The sequence below is a fragment of the Pan paniscus genome, chromosome 15 (assembly GCF_029289425.2).
Source record: "Pan paniscus chromosome 15, NHGRI_mPanPan1-v2.0_pri, whole genome shotgun sequence".
Lineage (NCBI taxonomy): Eukaryota > Metazoa > Chordata > Mammalia > Primates > Hominidae > Pan > Pan paniscus.
In genome coordinates, this window is record NC_073264.2 from 67,206,586 (window position 1) to 67,227,321 (window position 20,736).

Consider the following 20,736-nt stretch of genomic DNA (forward strand, 5'->3'; position numbering starts at 1 on the left):
ATTATCATCTTCATATGTTCCATATTCAGAGGACACAATTTAGAGTAGAAGGATTAAAGAGGGAATGGCTTAAGAATAAAGGAGGGATTAAGAAGGGAATGAGGAATAAGGAAAAATGTGTGCCTGTATTTCATAGCCAACCTAGCATTCTACACTGAAACTCAGTTCTGAGTCTAGAACACTTTTAATTCATTCTCTCTCCTTTTACAAGCAAGGAAACATTTTCAACACTAATACATTTACTTCTCCCAATCTATAGTTCAACAACACAGTCAGAAGTATAGAGAAGACTTACTTTCTCCACCCTGCGCTTCTGTCACCATATCAGCATATTCCTAACTCCCATGGCTTAGCCTTGATTGTGATGCTACTTTCCTAGAAAACTTCTAGTAAGAACGGGGGTCATAGTGGACCACATCACTTCCTTCTCCCAGCATTGCTGAGGCAAATGAGGAGGGAGCAGGTTTAGATCCTCACTACAAAGAGCAGGCATGGATTCTACCTCTTAAACATTTTACTCAGGGTTCCCTGACAATGAAAACTGCCTTTCATTTCTTCTTTCAGCCCATTGGAGTAGAGGTTAATGACTTTGTCCTAAGAAACAAAAGACTCACATGCAATTAAAAAGATCTCAGAAACAAGTCAGGCATGAAGAGTGTTCTAGAAACTCTACAATTGAATTTTTTTTCATTGACAAATGATCCCGCCATCATTGTAGATAGGGTAACATATCTAATTCCTATAATTCTATACCTTTAAATGAAGCCTGCAGGAAATGCCTTGATGGAAAGGAAGATCAATGGGACTGAAAAGAACGTATTCCACTTCATTCCCCCTCTCTGAATTCAATTTCTCACCAGGCACTCTGATAACTTCCTTCGTCCACCCCTTCCAGAAGCCAATTCTGATTTATCCAACCCTAAAAAAGACTATGAAGCCAACGGAGTCACCAAACACCTAACTTAGCAAGGGCCCCAATCTTCTTCTCCAAGCAAACCTCTTCCTCTTTGTAATTCACCTTTATGTTCTTCATCTAGCAGAGAAAGAAATAAACAGGGAAAGCAGAAAGAAAAGAGGTAGAGAGGGCACTGCAAGGCCCAGAGAGTTCACAAACAAAAGAACCTGCCTTAGTATTACGAAGCACCAACCACACTTGCTTTAGGCTTAAATCAGACCTGATTTGGCTCTTCTGAACAAGCACCAGCATCTAAATCATTCACTTGGCAGCATTATCTGTGGCCTGTTACGTGACAGACACAATGCTACACACTGGGGGATGCCAGTATGAAGATAAGATATGGTCCTGGAATATAATATTACTCATGGTGTCACCTTGGGCAAGTTATTTAATCTCCCCGTGACTCCGTTTTCTCATCTGTAAATGGGGATAATAATAACCTGTACCTCAAAGATTGTGATAAGAATTAAATGTATTATTACATATAAAGCACTTAGTGCTAGGGTAGAGATATCATCACAGGAAGATGGGATACTTGAGAATTCCACCTGGACCTTCACACAGACAATGATCCTTGGGCTGGGCTTTATAAAAAATTGTTTAAGGTTTTAAGAAAAGTGTAAAAGAGATGGAAAGGTCATGCTGGAGGACAGGCCAGCATGAACAACGGCTCAGAGGTGAAAATACACACATTTCTTGGATGGTGAGAGGCTGGAGCGCAGAGGGAGCTGTGAAGGGGAGGCTGCTGGAGCCTCAGGCCTCCTCTCCCAGGTTCTGCAGGGCCTGTGTACCTGGGGGAGGAGCCTGTCCGGATGATCTACAGAGCTCCTGCTGCAAGAAGGAAGCAGTCCTTAACTGTGTCCAAGGAAGAGTGGTTCTGGACAAAGACAGGGAGCATTTCCCATCTGTTCCTGTGACTTCCCCACTGGTGGGGCAGGAAGGACAGAAGGGATGTTTGCCCTGAGATGGGTTCAGTTTAATTCAAGTTTCCAATAATTCTAATCCTTGACCAAATTTCTGTGAGTGGAGCCTTCTGCTCTAGAATCTTCCCTCCTTCTGGGCACTGCCTTCACAAGCATGAACTACTGACAGGCTTTCCTCTGCCCTCACTTTCCAGTGTTCCCAGAACTCTGAGGAAGGAGCACCCCAGGTAAGGCAGAGCTGGAAAGGCCATGAGGTGCAGAGGTGACCTCAGTAGCCACTCTCTCTGCCCTCTGATAGGGAGCCAGGCTCTCAGTGGGTGGAGGAGACAGAGAGCAGAGAGAAAGAGGCAGACAGAGACAGAAACACAGATGGAGGGAGAGTCTGAGTGTGTTGGCCATCTTCTGTGCTCCATCTTACAGTGCCATGGTAACCAATCTGCAAAGGTGTGACCTGGTGGAAGTAGGAGTGGTTCCTCCCTCACCATCACTCCTAGTGGCCCCTGTGGAATTTGCACTTCTTGTCCCATGACCTTATGCTCTGCTGGTTAAGGGCTCCAGGTCCCAAGGGGGAACATGGTTGGAATTCTGCTAGAAGACATGCCTGCTATCTATTTCTTTTAGGCTTCTCCTGCCAGTGAAGAAGTAGGCATGGCAAGGAGTTACGTTGTTGGCAGGGGCAATCAGCCCTGATGACCACGAGGAGCCAGGTTGCTGCTCTACAACATGGGGCAAGAATGAGTGCCTCTGGAACCCAGAGATCCCCTGGGGTGTCTCTCAGGGATTCCTGTGCCCATGATAACCATAAGTGGGCCATTTGTATACAACTGTGGCCTGGAAAGGCTCAGACCCGTTGGAGATGAAAGTTCAAGCCACCCCACAGGGTAGCAGCCTTGACCCACCAAAATGCTCACTGTGGTGAGGGAAATGTAGAAACCAAGGTGGAGAATGACGGATCTTGATTGAGGCCTTGGGATCAGTCGTAAGGTCACAGACCATGGCATGTTCCACTAACCCTCATGTCCTCAGGCTTTTTGTAGAGATGACAGATGGCTACACTTTGAAGTCACTGTGGCAAACTTGACTTCATGGGAGGCATTACTAGATCTGAGCATTGCAAGGGGAAGACAGCATGGTGTCCTGTCTCATTTCTTCCTGGACCGCTTTTCTTTCCTGCTGTTGCTGGGCTAACAAGCTTTGCACAGCTTTTCTACCTCAGTTGCAAGCTGTCACCTAAGTTCTGCTCCAAAGAGAAGAACCGCTCAGAACCACAGTGCTGCCACTGCAGACCCAGGCATCATCCCAGGGGCCTGGCCACTCCTAATGCCATGCCTTGCCCCACAAAGTCACTCATCTTGACTGGCGAGGCTGGTTCAGATGATCTCATTTCAGGGACATTTTCCTGGTTCCCCCTTTCATTTGTCCCAACTCACTCACAGCTGAGCATGCATGGATTAGGATAACAACAATGTTTCTGACAGGAAGTGTATTACTAGAACACTTTAAGAACTCCTTGTGTATACACACACACACGCACACACACACGAGTGAAACCTTTTCCTAATATAAAGATTCAAGGTTTTGTAGTGGCTTTAGGTTGTCCCATTTTCTGTAGCAAAGTTTTATACACATACACACACACACAAACACACGCACACAGCGTCTTAAACAGAAGTTGATGGAGTGTGAAACTGCACTTCTTTTACTGCATAATGGAACACCTTAATGATACTCTTAGATATAATGCCTTTTCTCTGAACCACTTTTCTTTTTAGTATTTAATGTATGTTATCATCACAATTTTCATCTGTTTTTCAGAAATACTCTACAAAATCTATTTTCCTTGCTGGAAAACTAGACCCAAAGAGCAGGTATCCCTGTCTATGTTGTTAGCAAGTATTTTGAGATGTCTTTAGGGATGCATAACTCCACAGAATTGAGAATACAAAGCCAGGAGACATTAAAAAGATGTCACATCTGTAAGGATACCTCCTGGACTAAGCTTAAATGAACACTACAGAGGGTCTCATCCTCAAAAGGCTTTGCTGGTTGTGTAGGACCAAGAAAGTTATAAAGCTGAAGCCAATAATAAAGCAAATGACCAAGAAACAACTTTTATATTAATCAGGATTCATTTTTAAGTTGAAGTGACCAAAATACAACTCAAACTAACTCAAGCAAAAAAGAAATAGGTACTGGGGAGAGGGGACAGTAGGGGAACAGGCTCCCACATACTGAGATCTGGGAACACAAAGGGAAGTTATCAGGTCTCTCTCCCTCTCAGCTCTGCTTCTTTTAGTGTGGTGGCCTCATTCTTTCTAACTGAAGAACGATCTTTATTGCAGAAAATTCTAAGCATTATTGTGGGAGATCCAGTAAGTGCCAGAGAAGGATTCTGATTGGTCCTGCTTCAGTCACATGCTTGCATCTTAGTCCAATCACTGTGGCCTGGAGGATGGGACACCATGATTTACCAGACTCTGGTCACATGCCCACACCTGTGGCTTCTGAAGCAGAGCACCAGCAGTGACAGTCCCACCAGAACCGCATGGAACAGAAAACTTGTGCATTTCCCTAAGGAAAGGGAATGCCAGAGAAGGGCAGAAGGGAAATCAGGAAGACAAAACAGTAAATTACCTACCACAAATCCAATTTATTGGTATTTTTCCACTTACACTTAACCAAGCAACGATTTCTCCTGGTCCCATAATGGAAAAGAGGGTTTATCTAGATTCATATATACAAGACTGAAGAGTGAAGAGAGACGCAGAGAATGTTCTAAAATCTGCCAGTAAGCATAATCACACAGAGAAATCTCTGCTTCCAGAGGAGGAGCCAAGTTCAAGTCAGAGGTGAGGAATGCCAACAGGAAAGCTCACTTTCTCCGGGGATATTCAGGCCAACACTAGGAAACCACAGCCAAGTCAGGCAGGGCTTGGGGCGGAACTGCTGACACCTCCACCCTAGCCAATCCAAGGTGCACGCCTGCCTCATGCAGCCCAGCGTGACTCCCGCCATTGGCACACTGTGCCCATCACAGGCTGGAGCTCCTTTCCTCCACCGTCTTCCCAACTCCTGCCAACCAGAACTTAACTACTCCTTTTGGATTCTGCTTTTCACTTGTTCTTCATCAGACTATGGAAGCTTAGACTTCATAATTTGGCTGAGACTTCAAAAATAGTTTTAAAGAAAGCTATTCCCACCCTGCTAAAGTAATTACATGATTCTGCCCCCTTAAACACCCAAAGCCCTAATCTGTGTTCTCAAAACTCTGATCTTAATCGCTTTTTTCCAGTCTTATCTCCAACTACTTTTCTTCATGAATACTTCCTTCATAAACACTGTACTTTAAATTACTCTCCTTCAACTACATTTTTACTTCCCAGACGTTGGCCTTTGCTTTATGCCATTTCCCTCACTTAGGTGGTTTTTTCTCCACCAGAATTCCAGTCTTTCTTCAAATGTCAACTCAAAAACAACCCTCCTCATGGAGACTCCTGTGGCCACCTCAGTGGGAAACAGTCGACATCATTGGTATTAGAATCACCGATGTTGGAAACAAGCTCACTTAAGTAGCTTCCAAGTATGAGATTTCTCTACTTGCCTCCTTAATATTCTGCCATCACTTTTAGAGAGTTATCTCACCTAACTCCAGCCAGGAATACTAATACATGCCCTGGGTCTAAAGAAAATATTGCCTTTGGAATTTGTGTAAGAATTTATGATTGAGACCTCTGAATATGCCATGAAAAATATGAGCCTTACTCTCATGAGCTGAGGGAAGTGAATGTATGTGAATCTATGAATCTCAAAACAACATGTAAAATGTGTAAGGATCTGATGCTACAAGGGTTATTAGTTTGAAATTTGGTGATTTTGCTGCCAGATGTCCATAAACTACACTACCCACTGACAAATACATTTATTAGAAGTTTTTCTTACAAAAAGACATGAACTATTTTATCAGGGAATCTAATATACAAATAGTTTCTAGAAATTGTAAGTCTTGTCATACAGCACACTAGTGGTTAGAGCCTATGAAATATATAAACAACTTCTAATATATTCTTTTCCTTTATAAAATTGTTTAGTTTATTCCATGAATTTAATATAGGTCTATATTTTAAATTGTCTACCCAACAGTTTCCTACTTGTTAGAATTCTGTTCTTTGTCACAGCAAGCTGTTTCACATTGATGTAACTGTATGTAGAAGTTTGTTATTCTTTATTGATGTATGTACTATTTTATGATACGACTATACCACATTTATCCATTCTGTTGACAGTAGTTGTTTCCAGCTTGGGGCTACTGTGGACATTCTTGTGCACGTCTTCTGTTGGACATGTGAACTCATTTCTCGTGGATATATACCTAGGAGCATCGCATCTAGGAGTGCAACTGCTGTGTCATAGGGCAGACAAATATTTAGTTTTAATAGATATTTCCAAAGTGGTTGAACTGATTTCACTCCCTCCTATAATGTATGAGAGTTCTAATTGTTCCACATCCTCACCAACACTTAGTATTATTAGTTTTGAAAAAAATTTTAGCCATTCTGGTGTGTATGGGAATTTGTACTTTCCTAATGAATGTTATTGAACACCTTTTCATATGCTTACTAGACATCTGAATTAATCTTTTATAAAATATTTGTTTATAAAAGATCAATTCAATTAAAAAATGGTTTATTTATTTTCTTTTTCTTGTAGTTCTTTATATATTTTGGATACAAGATCTTTGTCAGACATTTGTATCATGAATATCTTCTTCCAGTCTATTAGTTGCTCTATTAGTCAGGGTTCTTTAGAGGGACAGGACTAACAGGATAGATGTATATATGAAAGAGAGTTTATTAAGGAGTATTGACTCATACAATCACAAGGTGACATCCCACAATAGGTTGTCAGCAAGCTAAGGAGCAAGGAAGCCAGTCTGAGTCCCAAAACCTTAAAAGTAGGAAAGCTGACAGTGCAGCCTTCAGTCTGGGGCTGAAGGCCCAAGATTCCCTGGCAAACTACTGGTATAAGTCCTTCAAGAGTCCAAAATCCAATGTTCGAGGGCAGGAAGCATCCAGCACGGGAGAAAGATGAAAGCCCAAAGACTCAGCCAGTCTAGCCCTTCCACATTCCTCTGACTGCTTTTATACTGGCCTCACTGGCAGCCTCGATTAAGTGTGGGTGGCCTTTCCCAGCCCACTGACTCAAATGTTAATCTCCTTTGGTAACACCCTCACACACACACCCAGGAACAATACTTTGCATCCTTCAACCCAATCAAATTGACACTCAATATTAACCATCACAGTTGCTTAATAACTTTCTTGATGTGATTTGATCAGCAGACATTCTTAATTTAATAAAATCTAATTTATCAGTTTTTTTAATGATAATCTGGCTTTTACATTTAGATATATGATCTACTTGCAATTATTTTATGTGTATGGTATGGAGTTCTAGAATTCAAGAAGTTAAATCCCTTCTAAAATTCTGGCACCTTGGCCAGCAAAACTTTGCAATCACACCTTTGATTTAATTAACGTGAGTAAAAGAAAAGTGAGCCTATGCAAAGAGGAATGTATGCAAAGTGAGCCAATGCCAAGGTGAAACGCCAAGAGGAACATTCTAGTATTCTCTGCAGCTTGGCATATGCTTAAAATACAATTCTTTTCAAGTGAACTCAGCAAATTGGGGGATATTTTTCACCCATCTTCGATGAGGTCATATTTGGGTCTATTGCCATTGCCATGTTTCTCAGCCTTGGCTCTATTGACATTTTGGCTGGATAATTCCCTATTGTCAGCAGCTGTCCCATGCACCCTTGTAGTGTGTTTAGAAGCATTCCTGACCTCCACCCACTAGATCCCAGGAACATTTCACCCTGCAGTTGTGACAACCAAAAAAATTAAAGAACACTGGGATTCTCTCCATAAAGCCTGGGAAAAGACCCAGTTTCACTGCTCTGGACAGGCAAACCTGGTCCTCCCTCTTCTCCTTGCCCAGGCTGCCTTTCCTTGTTGGTAGAATTGGGGTACTACAGCAGCCTCAGAGGATTGTGGAGGGGATTGACTGAGCTGGTTTTGTGAACCCACAAATGGCTACCGCTTTAACCGTAAACCTCTATTCCCATGTAAAGAATAAAGTGATTTTCCTAACTTCACAGGATGAGTGGCAAAACTGGAATCTGGATCTGCATTTGTCTTACTTGAAAACCTTTTGCTACCACACCTTGCAAATGGATGTATATTTGGGAATGACACTAGGATAGTGGAAAGTTGTATGCACTACCCAACTATCTATCCCAGGGATGTACATGTCAGAGGAAGAAATTCTGCTGTCTTGTCTGAATCTGTTATTTGAGGGAATACCAGGTAAATGCTATCACAGTGACCCATAGTCCCTCTGTTGTAGAGAGATCTAGGCTGAGTCAGCAGGATCTGGACATAGGGTACAAAGGAGGAGGATTCCTGACCAAAAGAAGCAGCAGAAATAGATGTTTCAGTCTGTGGCTACTTGAAGCCTAGCTTTCCCCATCACCCTACAGGGCACAGAGAATAGAGAATCTCTTGCAAGTCAGTCTCCCAGAAGTCAGCCAGGGAAAGAAACACCTAACAGACCAGCAGACCCAACAAGAGACCATGAAGCAGAAGACGTGTCTCCCACAAGGCCAGATCCACCGGACTTTCACTCATGGTCATCCTTGACAAGTAACAGCAGTGTTATGATGTTGCAATCCTGTAATTTCCATTATGATCAATGTATATGTTGGGGGCCAGAGAAAGGCAGATTGATAACTTCATTTAGAGCAAACCAATTGAATTCCACTGAGAGATGCATGACTCATCTAAGAAATGTGCAAAGGGTGTCAAAGAGCACTGAGTCTCCTCCTCTGGTGATTTTTACAAGCCTCATCAATTTTTGTCCCACAAAATACTTTAATTAACATAAAAGTTCTAGAATTCTTGGAGTTAAATCCTTTCTAAAATTCTGGCATCTTGGCCAGCAAAACTTTGCCATGACACCTTTGAGTTAATTAACATGAGTAAAGGAAAAGTGAGCCTATGCAAATGTCGGCTGATCAGCCGTGACACTCAGAAGAAAAGCAATAAAGACAGCCACTGGCAGTGCCTACGACAGCAGTGTCCTGGAAAGAGAGACACTTACGTGGTCCAGATTCCCTTGTTGAAAAATCCTTTCAGCCATCTTAGCCTCACACCGCTACACACTTAAGCATTCCTTGTTCTGATTCCATATGTATTGACTGAATAGAAGCTGGAGGAGTTAGGTCATGCCACTCCCTCCAATACATACATTTCAGACCCTTGATTTACATAAAAGCTGAGAAATCACTGGGGCAAAGACTCAAACTGTGGGGTTCAGTTAGAAACAACACAGCTGGTGGACTTAGCAGATGGTGGGACTTGGTGCAGTGGCAAGAAGAGGGTGTAGGATGCCCAGGGACAGTGGAATGTGCTTGTGCTTTCCTTCCCTCCCTGTTCTCTGCTGCTACAGCACTGAAATTTGCATTTAGTGTTTCTGGTGCCCACATAGGCTGGTGCCTGGAGACAAATGTCTTTCTCTGTCCTTTGTCTGTCTTTATCACGCTCCAGTTTGGTGGGGAGCAGGAAGACTAGTGAAAACCTGCTTAAATGAAGCAATAATGGAGGTGTTGAGACCTAACTCACCACAGGGAAGAAGACGAGCTATGATGAGCCCAAGCTAATGCTAAGATCAGATGTTGGGAGGAAATAGTGGTTCTTGGCCTTGTGCAGCAACTGACACCAGAATCTGCTCTGATCCAGCTCTGCCGGTGTCACGTGTGTGCCTTTCGAGAAACAGTTTGCATAAACAACTCCGCTCTGGGACCTTTGCATAACTAAGAAGGAATATTTATTTACAGCAGGGATAAAGGAGCTTTGGCCTTGAGCCTTGTAGAACTGTCAGGGTTTGAATGAAGTTTATCTACCTGTGATAGCTATTAATAAACAGGATTCATGTGGGGACAAGTATAAGCAGCATCCCGGGGTCTCTAAATCTACTGGGAGAAAAGGCTGAGATTCCAGCAGCAAGCAGAGGGCTCACAGACGTTAAGATTTGGCTCTTATGGAGACTACATCTTTATTCCCAATCTGACAAAGTCAGAGATACCTGGATATCAGTGCTTACCAATCTTGCCCCCACAACTATTTTCAGTCTCTAAGGCATGGGTGATTTCCTTTCCCTATTTAAAGCCAATCTTCCACTTGTGCACTAGATCTCAACTCTGTCACTTACCTGAGGATTTTGCTCCAGCAATTCGCTTCCTTCTCTTATATCTTCAGTTTTTCTTTTCCTACTGGATCATTACCATGAGCATGCAAGCATACTATTATTTCTTCTATCTTTAAAGCAAATAAACATTCTCCTAACCCTACTTTTCCCCTAGCTCTGGCCCCATTTCTTTGCTCTGTCTCCTACCAAACGCTTCAAAAGTGCTGTATATTCTAATCAAGCACTTTCCTCTCATTCTCTCTGAAACCCTTCAATCAGTTTCTTGTCTTTAAAATTGTTCTTATAAAGGTTACCAGTTACCTACACACTCCTAAGTCTAATGCTTATTTTTTGTTTTTATCTAACTTGTTTGACCAGCAGCCTTTGGCATGACTCATCATGTCTCCATTCCCGATTCACTGTTACTCACCGGCTTCCTGGATGGACTTTCTTTGTTTCTTCTCCTATCCCAGTGATTCCACTTTTAGCTTCCTTCATTATTCTTTCTTTCCTCCCAGTGTCTTCATGTTGGAGTGGACCTTTCCTCTATCTGTCAACAGAATGGATAAATTGTGGAATAGTAATATCAGAATACTACACATCAGTAAAAAACAACAAACTTCTGCTACAAACAATCAACATCGATGAATCTTTCAGGCAAAATGGTGAGCTAAAGTAGTCAGACACAAAAGGCTACATACTGTATGATTCTTTCTACAAAAAAATTCAAGAACAGGCAAAATTAATCTTTGATGATAGGAGTTAAAATAGTGGCTACCTTGGATAGTGGTGGTAGGATTATGAATTGAGAAACAAGGGAATCTTGAGGGCTGGAAAGACTCTGTTTTATATCCTGATCTGAATAATGGTTACAAGGGTATGAAAATATTCATGAAGCTGTAGTTTTTTGTAAATTGTACCTCAATCAAAAAGACATTACATAATGGAAGTGCTTACTGAGTAAATGATATTATATCTGGAATTCAGGGAGGAGGGGAAGTGAAAGGGGAGTCTATTTATAAAATATTGATGAGTTGATAATTGTAAAATTGGGTAATGGGCACATGAAGGGTTGTTATACTATTTTGTCTGCTTTTTTAGCTTAAAAAATAAATAAAAAATATAAATATAAATTTGTCTACATAAAATATGTAATAATTGACATTATTGCACAATAATATAATTATTATGTAATAATATTATATTATAATGTAACAATGTATAATATTATTATATAATAATATAATTATGTGATAATATTATTTGTCTACATAATAAAAATTAAACATAAAATTAATGAAAAAGTAAGTCAAATTATATCATCCCTCTGGTTACAACCTTGCCTTGACTTCCATCTCATTTAGAGTAAAAAACCAAAGTCTAAATGACTACAAGTTCCCATGTGCTGTGTCCTTATGGCCTCTGCCATCATTATCAGTCCTCACTCACCCATTCCAGTGATAATGGCGTTTTCCCTCCTTAGGGCCTTTTCTTAGCCTGTTGTCTCTGTCCAGAATGCTCTCCCAGCACATATCTACCCTCCTTCAATCTTTCCTCACATGTTATCTCTCAATGAGACCATACTGATCACCCTATTCAAAACTGCAATCTACCTCCCTGGAATTCTCAATCCCTTTTACCCTAACATATTTCCCTCCATAGAAGTAATCACTTCCTAACATACTGCATAACTTATTTATTGTTTATTGCCTATCTTCCCCCATCTCTCCTCTAAAATGCAAGCTCCTTAAAAGCAAGTATCTTTAATTTTTTCATGAAAGTATTCTAAGCACCTAAACAGTACCAAGGTCCCAAAGCACCTGGCATATAATATGTGCTGAATAAATACTTTTTTAATGAATGAAGAGATGAACAATAAATGCCATAAAAATTACGGATTCTGACTTGACCTCCCATGCATCTTGACTACAAGAGAATGTGCTGGTCATGTCACCATGATTCCTTCTGGTCCATATAAAAGTTTCTTGTTAAAATGGCACGTTATTCTTTGATGGTGTATTGAACATGTTGGGCAATGGGCCTGTCATTCTCATTGTTCCCTATGTCTTTTTTTGTTTGTTTTTTTGTTTGAGATGGCGTCTTGCTCTGCCACCCAGGCTGGAGTGCAGTGGCGCAATCTCTGCTCACTGCAACCTCCACCTCCCAGGCTCAAGTGATTCTTCTGCCTCAGCCTGTCCAGTAGCTGGGATTACAGGCATCCACCACCATGCCCCACTAATTTTTGTATTTTTAGCCAAATAAGATTTCACCATGTTGGCCAAGATAGTTTTGAACTCCTGACCTCAAATATCCGCCCGCCTCGGCATCCCAAAGTGCTGGGATTACAGGCATGAGCCACTGTGCCCAGCCTGTTCCTTATGTCTTAATGAGAAAGATCTTCAGAGGCCTGGAAAGGGAGATCTGGGAGTCTCACTGACCTGGCTTTCTCAGTTTCAGTCAGTTTGGCTGTGATTGAACCCACGACACAGAAAAGCCAAAGAATTTGGATCACAAAATACAGAAACCAGTCAGCATGGCAGATGCCTGACTTGAATAGGCTGGGCTGTGTACAGGCAGAGAATGAGGCATAAGAAGCTGTCAGGCAGGGGCCTGTGGCCTTTCAGGAACAAGAGGGCAGGCTCCATCCTGACTCTTTACTCCCTCTTACAGTGTCTGTTCTCACACAACTCAGGAGGACTCTCTCTCTGGCCCTTCATTCCTATTGAATCCTAGCGACTGTCTGTCTGTTGACAAGGCACAGACTGTCTGTTGACTCTCTGTCTGTTGACAAGGCACCCAAGCCCTGACATGCATGATCCTTAGGCATCCAAATGGAGGCTAATGAGTGCATCCCAAAATGCTGGTCCAACATGATCAATACAGACTCCTTGGCTGGATTCTCAGAAATACGGATTCCAATGCAAAAGGTAGGAAGTAGGGGCTTGAAATACGTGTTTTGTTTTTTTTTTAACAGTGCTCTAGAATATTCTAATTTGCAAATCAGTTTGGGAAATCAGTATAGGCTACTATTTCCAGATACAGACCCTCAACTCATTTCTACAGAGTAAATGTAGCTCTTTTTCTAATTTAGGACAGAATTTGCATTGCAAATACGATAGGCATGTCTTATTATGCATACCTATACCATTTCCCTCCCCCGTATGAATGGTATACCAAAGGGGCAAAAAGTAACCTCAGTAACTCTTAGGATTTCCCTAAGAAGTGAGTCTCCTTTTGTGGCAGTATGACCTTGGTCTGTATATGCAAATTCATAGAAATAAAAAAGAGCAAAGCCCTGCTCCGTTCCCTAAAGGTCACCAAGTCCTACACCAGTGTTACACTGACAGAGGGGTGGGTGGGATGGGGGTTTGTAAATTTTATGACTCATAATAACAGTCCAAGTAATGCAGCTGAGATAAAGAGCTAATCAAATTTCATGCTCCAAGGCATGAGCTGATTACTGCTGGGCCAAGAGGGGATTTATTCTCTGTGGTTCTGACAGGCATAGGGGGCCAGGAGCACTCTCAAGCTTCACACCCTACTGACCACTTCTAAAAAGGAGGATCCATGAGTCCAGAGGCCTGACACTTACTGGGCCTGTGTTTTCTCAGATCAAAGGCAGAATGATGGCATGAAGAGAAACCTCAAAGGCAGAAGATTTGTTGTTAAGAAAGGTGGACCAGAACTTTGTGGAATGTACCTGGGGACTCCCTAGAGAACTTGTGTTCCAGGGCCTCATCCAACCTAGAGAGGAGAGAGAACCCTGAAGACCTCTGCTCCTTTCCATTGGTGTCTTATTCTGTCTGTGAAATTAGGATAATGATGATAACCTTTTTGAGGTGGTTGCGAAGATGAAGGTGGGCAAGATTGGATTATGGGGTAGGATTACAGATGGTGCCCCAAAATTATTATTCTGACAATCTGGGAGACATCAGAGCACAGGCCCTTGGTTGAAAGACAGCAATTCTTGGGCCAGGCTCGGTGGCTTACATCTGTAATCCCAGCTCTTTGGGAGGCCAAGGTAGGTGGATCACTTGAAGTCTGGAGTTCAAGACCAGCCTGGCCAACATGACAAAACCCCGTCTCTACTGAAAATACAAAAATTAGCTGGGCGTGGTGGTGGGCACCTTTAATCCCAGCTACTGGAGAGGCTGAGGCAGAAGAATTGCATGAACCCGGGAGGCAGAGGTTGCAGTGAGCCAAACTTGTGCCACTGCCCTCCAGCCTGGGTGACAGAGCAAGACTCTGTCTCAATTAAAAAAGAAAGACAGCATTTCTTGGGCTCAATAGCTTTGTGTCGTTAAGAACTTTGGCTCTGGATCAGAAGCATACACATAGACCCAAAGCCTGAAGAGTTTTTAAGAGAACTATAAAACCCAAAACCCAGTAATTATTCAACCTCTAAGGCAATTCTTGGGCCCCATAACTTGCACCAGTAAGAAGTGGGATGCCAACACTGTTTTACACCCCCAAAATGTGTTTTACACCCCCAAAATGTGTTTTCCCCGTGCCCATCTAAATATTGCCATGGGAGACACAAACTAAGAAAATCCTTCCAGGAACAAACCTGGGCATTGAAAGGTAACCCAACCATGGGGCTAACAGTCATAACTCCATCCTACCCCCAAAACTTCTCCAGCCCTGTGGAGTCTCTCAGTTGGAACTGAGATGAGACTAAGCTGCGCCTCCCAGTGCATCCCTCAAGATGGCTCCAGAAGGCTGTGGCTCAAGCCCGTCCTCCTTTAGGTAGGCTGGTCTCTCTTTCCTCTTCCCTAGGCAAATCCTCCTGATTTTTTGGATCTTAGATCAAATCACTCCATTTCTACTCAAAGTCTTCCCTCACCATCCCAGGCCACAGAACACTTTCCCTCCTTAGAATTCCTTATAACTTTTTACCAAGCATCGATATTGTACACAGCAATAATCTCAATAATCTCTATTTTTGTTAAAATGAACAAATATAAAGTCAATATATTTCAGCAGAAAGAGTTCTGACTTTGAAGACAGGCCCTGGTGCCTCTCCTTGCTAGCCAAGTAAACTTTGGAAAGTTTTTACCCTCTCTAAGACATGGGGGTCACCATCTGTTAAATGCAGATAATCATACCTTGTGGAGTAATTGTGACGATTAAAATAATGCTTGTAAATCACCTAGCACACAGTAGGCATTTAATACACTGGCTATTAATACTGGTCTCATTTAATTTTTCATATGCTTCTGTTTTATGTATCTAACTAAAGTTTAAGTTGTTTAAGGATAGAGTTGAGTCTCATACATTTCTATATTCTCATAGGTTAATGCCTACAATAAGTGTTCTTGAAATACAGTCACGCGTTGCTTAACCATGGGGATATATTCTGATAAATGCATCATTAGGCGATTTCATCACTGGGCGAACATCACAGCTTGTACTCACACAAACCTAGATGTCATAGCCTACTACACACCTAGGCTATATGATATAGGCTATTGCTAGCAACAAACCTGTACAGCATGTTACTGTCTTGAATACTTAGGCAGCAGAGCACAATGGTAAGTATTCGTGTATCTAAACATATTTAAACATAGAAGAACAGTAAAAATATGATGTTATAACCCTATGGGACCACCGTTGCATATGTAGTCCATTGCTGACTGAAATGTCATTCTGTGGTGCACGGCTGTATTCGTGACTAAAGATTAAAGTAACATTTGGTGTAAATCTATTTTCTTCCCTTTGGTGTTTCCAAAATACTATCCTAAAGAGAGCAAACCTAAGTCTGGGTTCATAGCAAATGCAGTGTCTTTTTTCTAACAGTTATAGAAGCAGATGATCAGTGGCCCATGGATTCCAGGTGAGGATCTGGGACCCAGACATCCAGATATTGAAAACACAGGGATGGAGTCTGTATGGAAAAAATTAAAATATAGCAAAATGTGAAATACGGAAGAGAAATCTTTCAATTTCCCAATGGAAGTGAGAAAAGAGTAAGTAAAAGATCCCCAAAAAGAACCAGGGCAATAGATTCAGGTACTAGAGACCAGTGGTAAAAGGGACTTTAAAACAAATTAAGGTATCCTGACTTAGGATCCAAGTTCTTATATCGTATCTGCAGAGTCAGGCATCCATACGGGTATCCACTCCAGGTTAGGCAGGAGCCTGGGGGCAGCTGGCTAAGATGCGTTCCCAAAGCTTCCTCCAGGCAGACACTGACGAATATTCTCTCTTTAAAACTAAACAAGAAAAAAACCTCAAAACTTCAAGGTATACAAGCTGATTTATGTTTGAACTTCTCTAAGAGCAACTATGTTCTCTTTCTATATTCCCAAAAAAGGCAAAGAAAGGTATTGGTCTTCCAAAACAAATAGAGGACGGAGCTGCTGCTGTTGCATGGTGTCTAGAAACTCAGACAACTTCATCATTCCATATTTGCATCCGAGAGAGAAAGAAAAACTACAATCATTTTCCATTTACCCATCAACCCATCAACCTCCAAGTAAGTGATCTTTAGGTCATTTGCTTCTTGCTCACAAAGGTTTAGTGATCTTTCTTGAAAGATTTTCATGTATCCTAGGGGAAAAGTGCCTCTCCAGGCCAAGCCCAGCTCTTCCACATTTGGGGTGAGCTCCCTGATTTACCACTGGAGCTCCTCACATTTCTTTACCTTGACTTCCTCTTCTGCCATCAGGCCTTGCACTGCTGTCAGCCTTGGAAAAGCCTCATAACTCTGGATGACAATATCTAGACCATTAAGCCTACATACTTCAGCAAAACTGCCTCACTGCTGTCTCTGCTCCAGGTTATAAAGATTTCTCACAGCTTACACAAGCCTCTCAAGAACTGGACTTGAGGGGTTGCCCTCAGAAAGCCGCTTCCAAGACCAAAGCCATTTTTCACTCAAGTACTCTGTCTATGGGGGCCTCAAACTACTGCACAGTAATGCTGATGATGCTAGCTCTGAGGTATTACCCAGGCATGGCCCATTGCTCAGATCTCAGAACTGGTGATCAGAGCTAGCTTGACCACCTCAAAACATATATGCATTCATACATGGATTCTGAAACATGAGCGTCAATTCCCTTTACTCATCATTGCATAAAATCCACAGCCTACAGTGAGAACAAAAATCCACTCACTAGAATTACAAATAATCTGGTCAAGATGGTATAAAGTCAAAATCCCTGTATTATGTCTAATAATCTTCAAAATTCCCATATAACTTGAAACATTTCTGGTGCTTGGTAAGAAGGAAATTTTTCCTGGAGCCTATAAAGTTTGGGCTTTACTGAAACTACTAATTTTTTTTTTTAATTTTTTTTTTTTTTGAGACGGAGTTTTGCTTTTGTTGCCTAGGCTGGAGTGCAATGGCCCAATCTCGGCTCACCGCAACCTCCACTTCCTGGGTTCAAGCGATTTTCCTGCCTCAGCCTCCTAAGTACCTGGGACTACAGGCATGCGCCACCAGGCCCAGCTAATTTTTGTATTTTTAGTAGAGACGGGGTTTCTCCATGTTGGCCAGGTGGTCTCAAACTCCGGACCTCAGGAGATCCATCCACCTCTGCCTCCCAAAGTGCTGGGATTACAGGCGTGAGCCACCGCACCCAGCTCTACTAATTTTTAATGCCCTTTGGCTGACATTCCCAAGCTTCCTCTTCTCAGCCCCACATCCCAACTTTCACCTCCAGGCAGACTAAAACAGTTGAAGGATGACATTGTCAAACAGACAGCCATATTTTAAAAGCAAGTGTCAAAGTCGAGAGTATACATATCAAAATTTGCAAATGTTCATGACATTTGCCAAGGAATCTGTTCATTTCCTGTAGTGCTGCAGCCAAAGGCTACAAGATGGTGCAACGTCAGTATCTTGTCCCTCTCTGGTGCTTGACAGTGGAATCTTAGTTATGAAATGCTGTGTAGCCTGTACAAACTAGACTTTAAGGATCTTAATATGCACTGGCACTTATTTTGAATTAGGACTCTCCTTCATTATCATATCATATCCTTGCCATTTTAAACTTCTCACGGGGAAGTCCATTTAAATCAGCACTGTCCAATACAACTTTTTGCAGTGTTGGAAATCTTCTGTCCAATAAAAATCCAGTAGCCACATATGGCTACTAAGCACTTGAAATGTGGCTAGTACAACTGAGGAACTAAATTTTACTTACTTTTTTTAAATTTAAACTTACATTTAACCACAGGAGTGCAGTGACTACCATATTGGACAGCACAAATTCTAATTGTCATGACATGGAACAATGCTTGCTTCCCCAGCATTTTGAAAGCCCCAGAATGATAACCTGGCCCAGAATGACACATGGATGAATAAGAGGAATTAAAACAAGGTCCATATACATCAAATATCAAAATGAGTGTGAGACAGCCTCCCCAGATGCAGTTTCCAAAGGAAATGACCAGTTTAACTGGTTCCATGATACTTGCCCCTTTTTCCCTGCCAGATAAAGGCTATTAAAAAACAATCAAAGTGTGAAGAGGGCAGAAAATGTGATGAAGAGATTCTTTGGAGAAAGTAGCTGCCACTGTTACCTTGGGATCTGCCTGTAGTCCTCACAGAGCTTGGTAAGACAAAAGATGGCTTTCCTGTAGACATAGGAGGGAGAGAAAGCTGGGCCAGAGCTGGTTAAATCCTGCCCATGAAGACTGCCTTGGAGAGCAGTGGGACTCCAAAAGCACGAGCCAGGATGGGGTGGACTCAGCGATGTGCTGGTAAATGTTTAAGAACCAGCTCTCCAGAAAGAAAAAAAAAAAAAAGGCTCTGATTTTTTGCATTTGCCAATTTCTTGGGTGTAAATACTCCCTCGTGGCCAATTTCCAGCCACCTGTCTGAAGTATCTCTGGAGTTGGGAATGGACATGCACAGTCAGCTTTTGTGAGCTGATTGTATTGTAAGTCAGCTCCAGCATTCGGCTGGTGGGCCACCAGGGAGCCATGGGTACAAGGGAAACAGCTTGCCTAGGAAATAGACAGCATCCCTTATAGTCCAAGACTTGCATGTGGGAGATTGCTAGTGACAAGTGTATTTGCATATCCCAGGAGAGAAAGAATGAGTTTTAACCACTCTCCACCAAGAGCAAAAGCTGCTCAGCCAAGTCAGAGCTTTCCTTTCCCCTTACCTCTCCTCTTTCTCTGCCCCTTCAGCCCTTGCAGGATAGAACATAGGAGTCTGGGAGTCTGCAAGAAGGTAAGTAAGAGAAAGAGTAGAACCTTAAAGGCAGGCAGCTGCCAATTATTGGCCTCAGCCCACTAAAAAGAAGGCGATGTCTCTCCTCTGAATGAAGACTGAGACATTGATTAATGTCATGGACTGGATTGATTCTATTTACTGAATTGAGATTGTATGTTGAGACTCAAAATGACCATAGGACCATCTATTATTTACCAAACATTTTCTAGGGGCAGGGGATAAATTTAAATCACCCAAAAACTGATAATGATAGGGTTGAGCTTTTACTACATCATGAGTTGTGCATGCTCAACACAATTTTGACAAAAATTTTCTGCTGACTGAAGACACATTAAAAAATAGCACCCTGTTTTGTTTTGTTTTGTTTTGTTTCACTGTGTTTTTTGTTTTTCTTTTTAAGAAATTCTCTTTTAACCTGTATGAATTCTGGGGTGAAAAAAAAATTTTTTTTTTAAGAGACAGGGTCTCACTATGTTGCCCCATTTGGCCTTGAACTGCTGGACTCAAGGGATCCTCCTGCCTCAGCATCCTGAGTAGCTGGGTCTACAGGCATGAACCACCAGGCCCAGAACCCTGTGTGAGTGTCCCTTCTTCCCCTCTCTTCATGTTCACAGCATATCTTATTATTGTTAATATTGGAAGTCAACACCCCAGGAATCATCATCAGACTCATGTTCTTTATTGAGAAACAAGGTATGACGCTTGGGGCAGGATGGCAGCAAAAAAGTCATATAACCTAAAGTCCCTGACATAAACAATGTGCTCACTTGGAGGCTGGGGGTGGTATTTAGGTAAAACCAACAAGATGGGAATCAGCATGACCTCTTGCTGTGTAGGACAATCAGCCTTATGAGATCTTTAGTCACTCATGTCTGATAGTTATTTTTTTTTAATAACTTTTAAAAAGTAATAGTGGAAAAGAAAATAGTTATTTCAAGTATTCCAAAGCTCTCAAACTCAAATGAGTAGCGTGTTCACCTTCAGTTTCAAAGTAAGCCCCACCTCCCTACATTTCAAGGGCAAGGTGAGGTGGTGACCTCAAATAGGACATGGTAGAAGGCGGCACGTAGCAGAGGCTGAACGCCCAGGACAACTGCGGGGGTCCAGTCTGCCTGCTGTGTTAACAAACCTCAGAGAGACTCTAAGACAATACCCAACGGATGAGCCTGTTGAATGTAAAGGACCCTAAAGTTAGGCTAGACCTACAGGGGCTTATTCTGTAAAAATACATTTTCTATTTACAGCTTTTGAAAGCCATATGCGATCTGTCTGCCCTGAAGTGACTACTTCATCTCCACCCAGCCCTTGGCTGGCAAAGTCAGGAAGACTCCAGTCTTTCCTGAAGACCAGGGGAGAGTTTATAACTCTAGCATCAAAGTCAGCAGCTGTTCATCTAGAAAACAACTTCCTAAAAGTCAATGTCTTTG

At 42.1% G+C, this 20,736-nt stretch overlaps 1 long non-coding RNA gene across 1 annotated transcript in view; it reads right to left on the minus strand.

Moving 5' to 3' along the window:
- Nucleotides 1–20,736, minus strand: part of LOC129393826 (uncharacterized) — a 388,210-nt gene that overhangs the window by 13,857 nt on the left and 353,617 nt on the right. Inside the window, exon 2 of the long non-coding RNA XR_010109813.1 lies at nt 10,556–10,675. This is a non-coding gene — a long non-coding RNA (uncharacterized LOC129393826). The remainder of the gene's footprint in view (nt 1–10,555; nt 10,676–20,736) is intronic.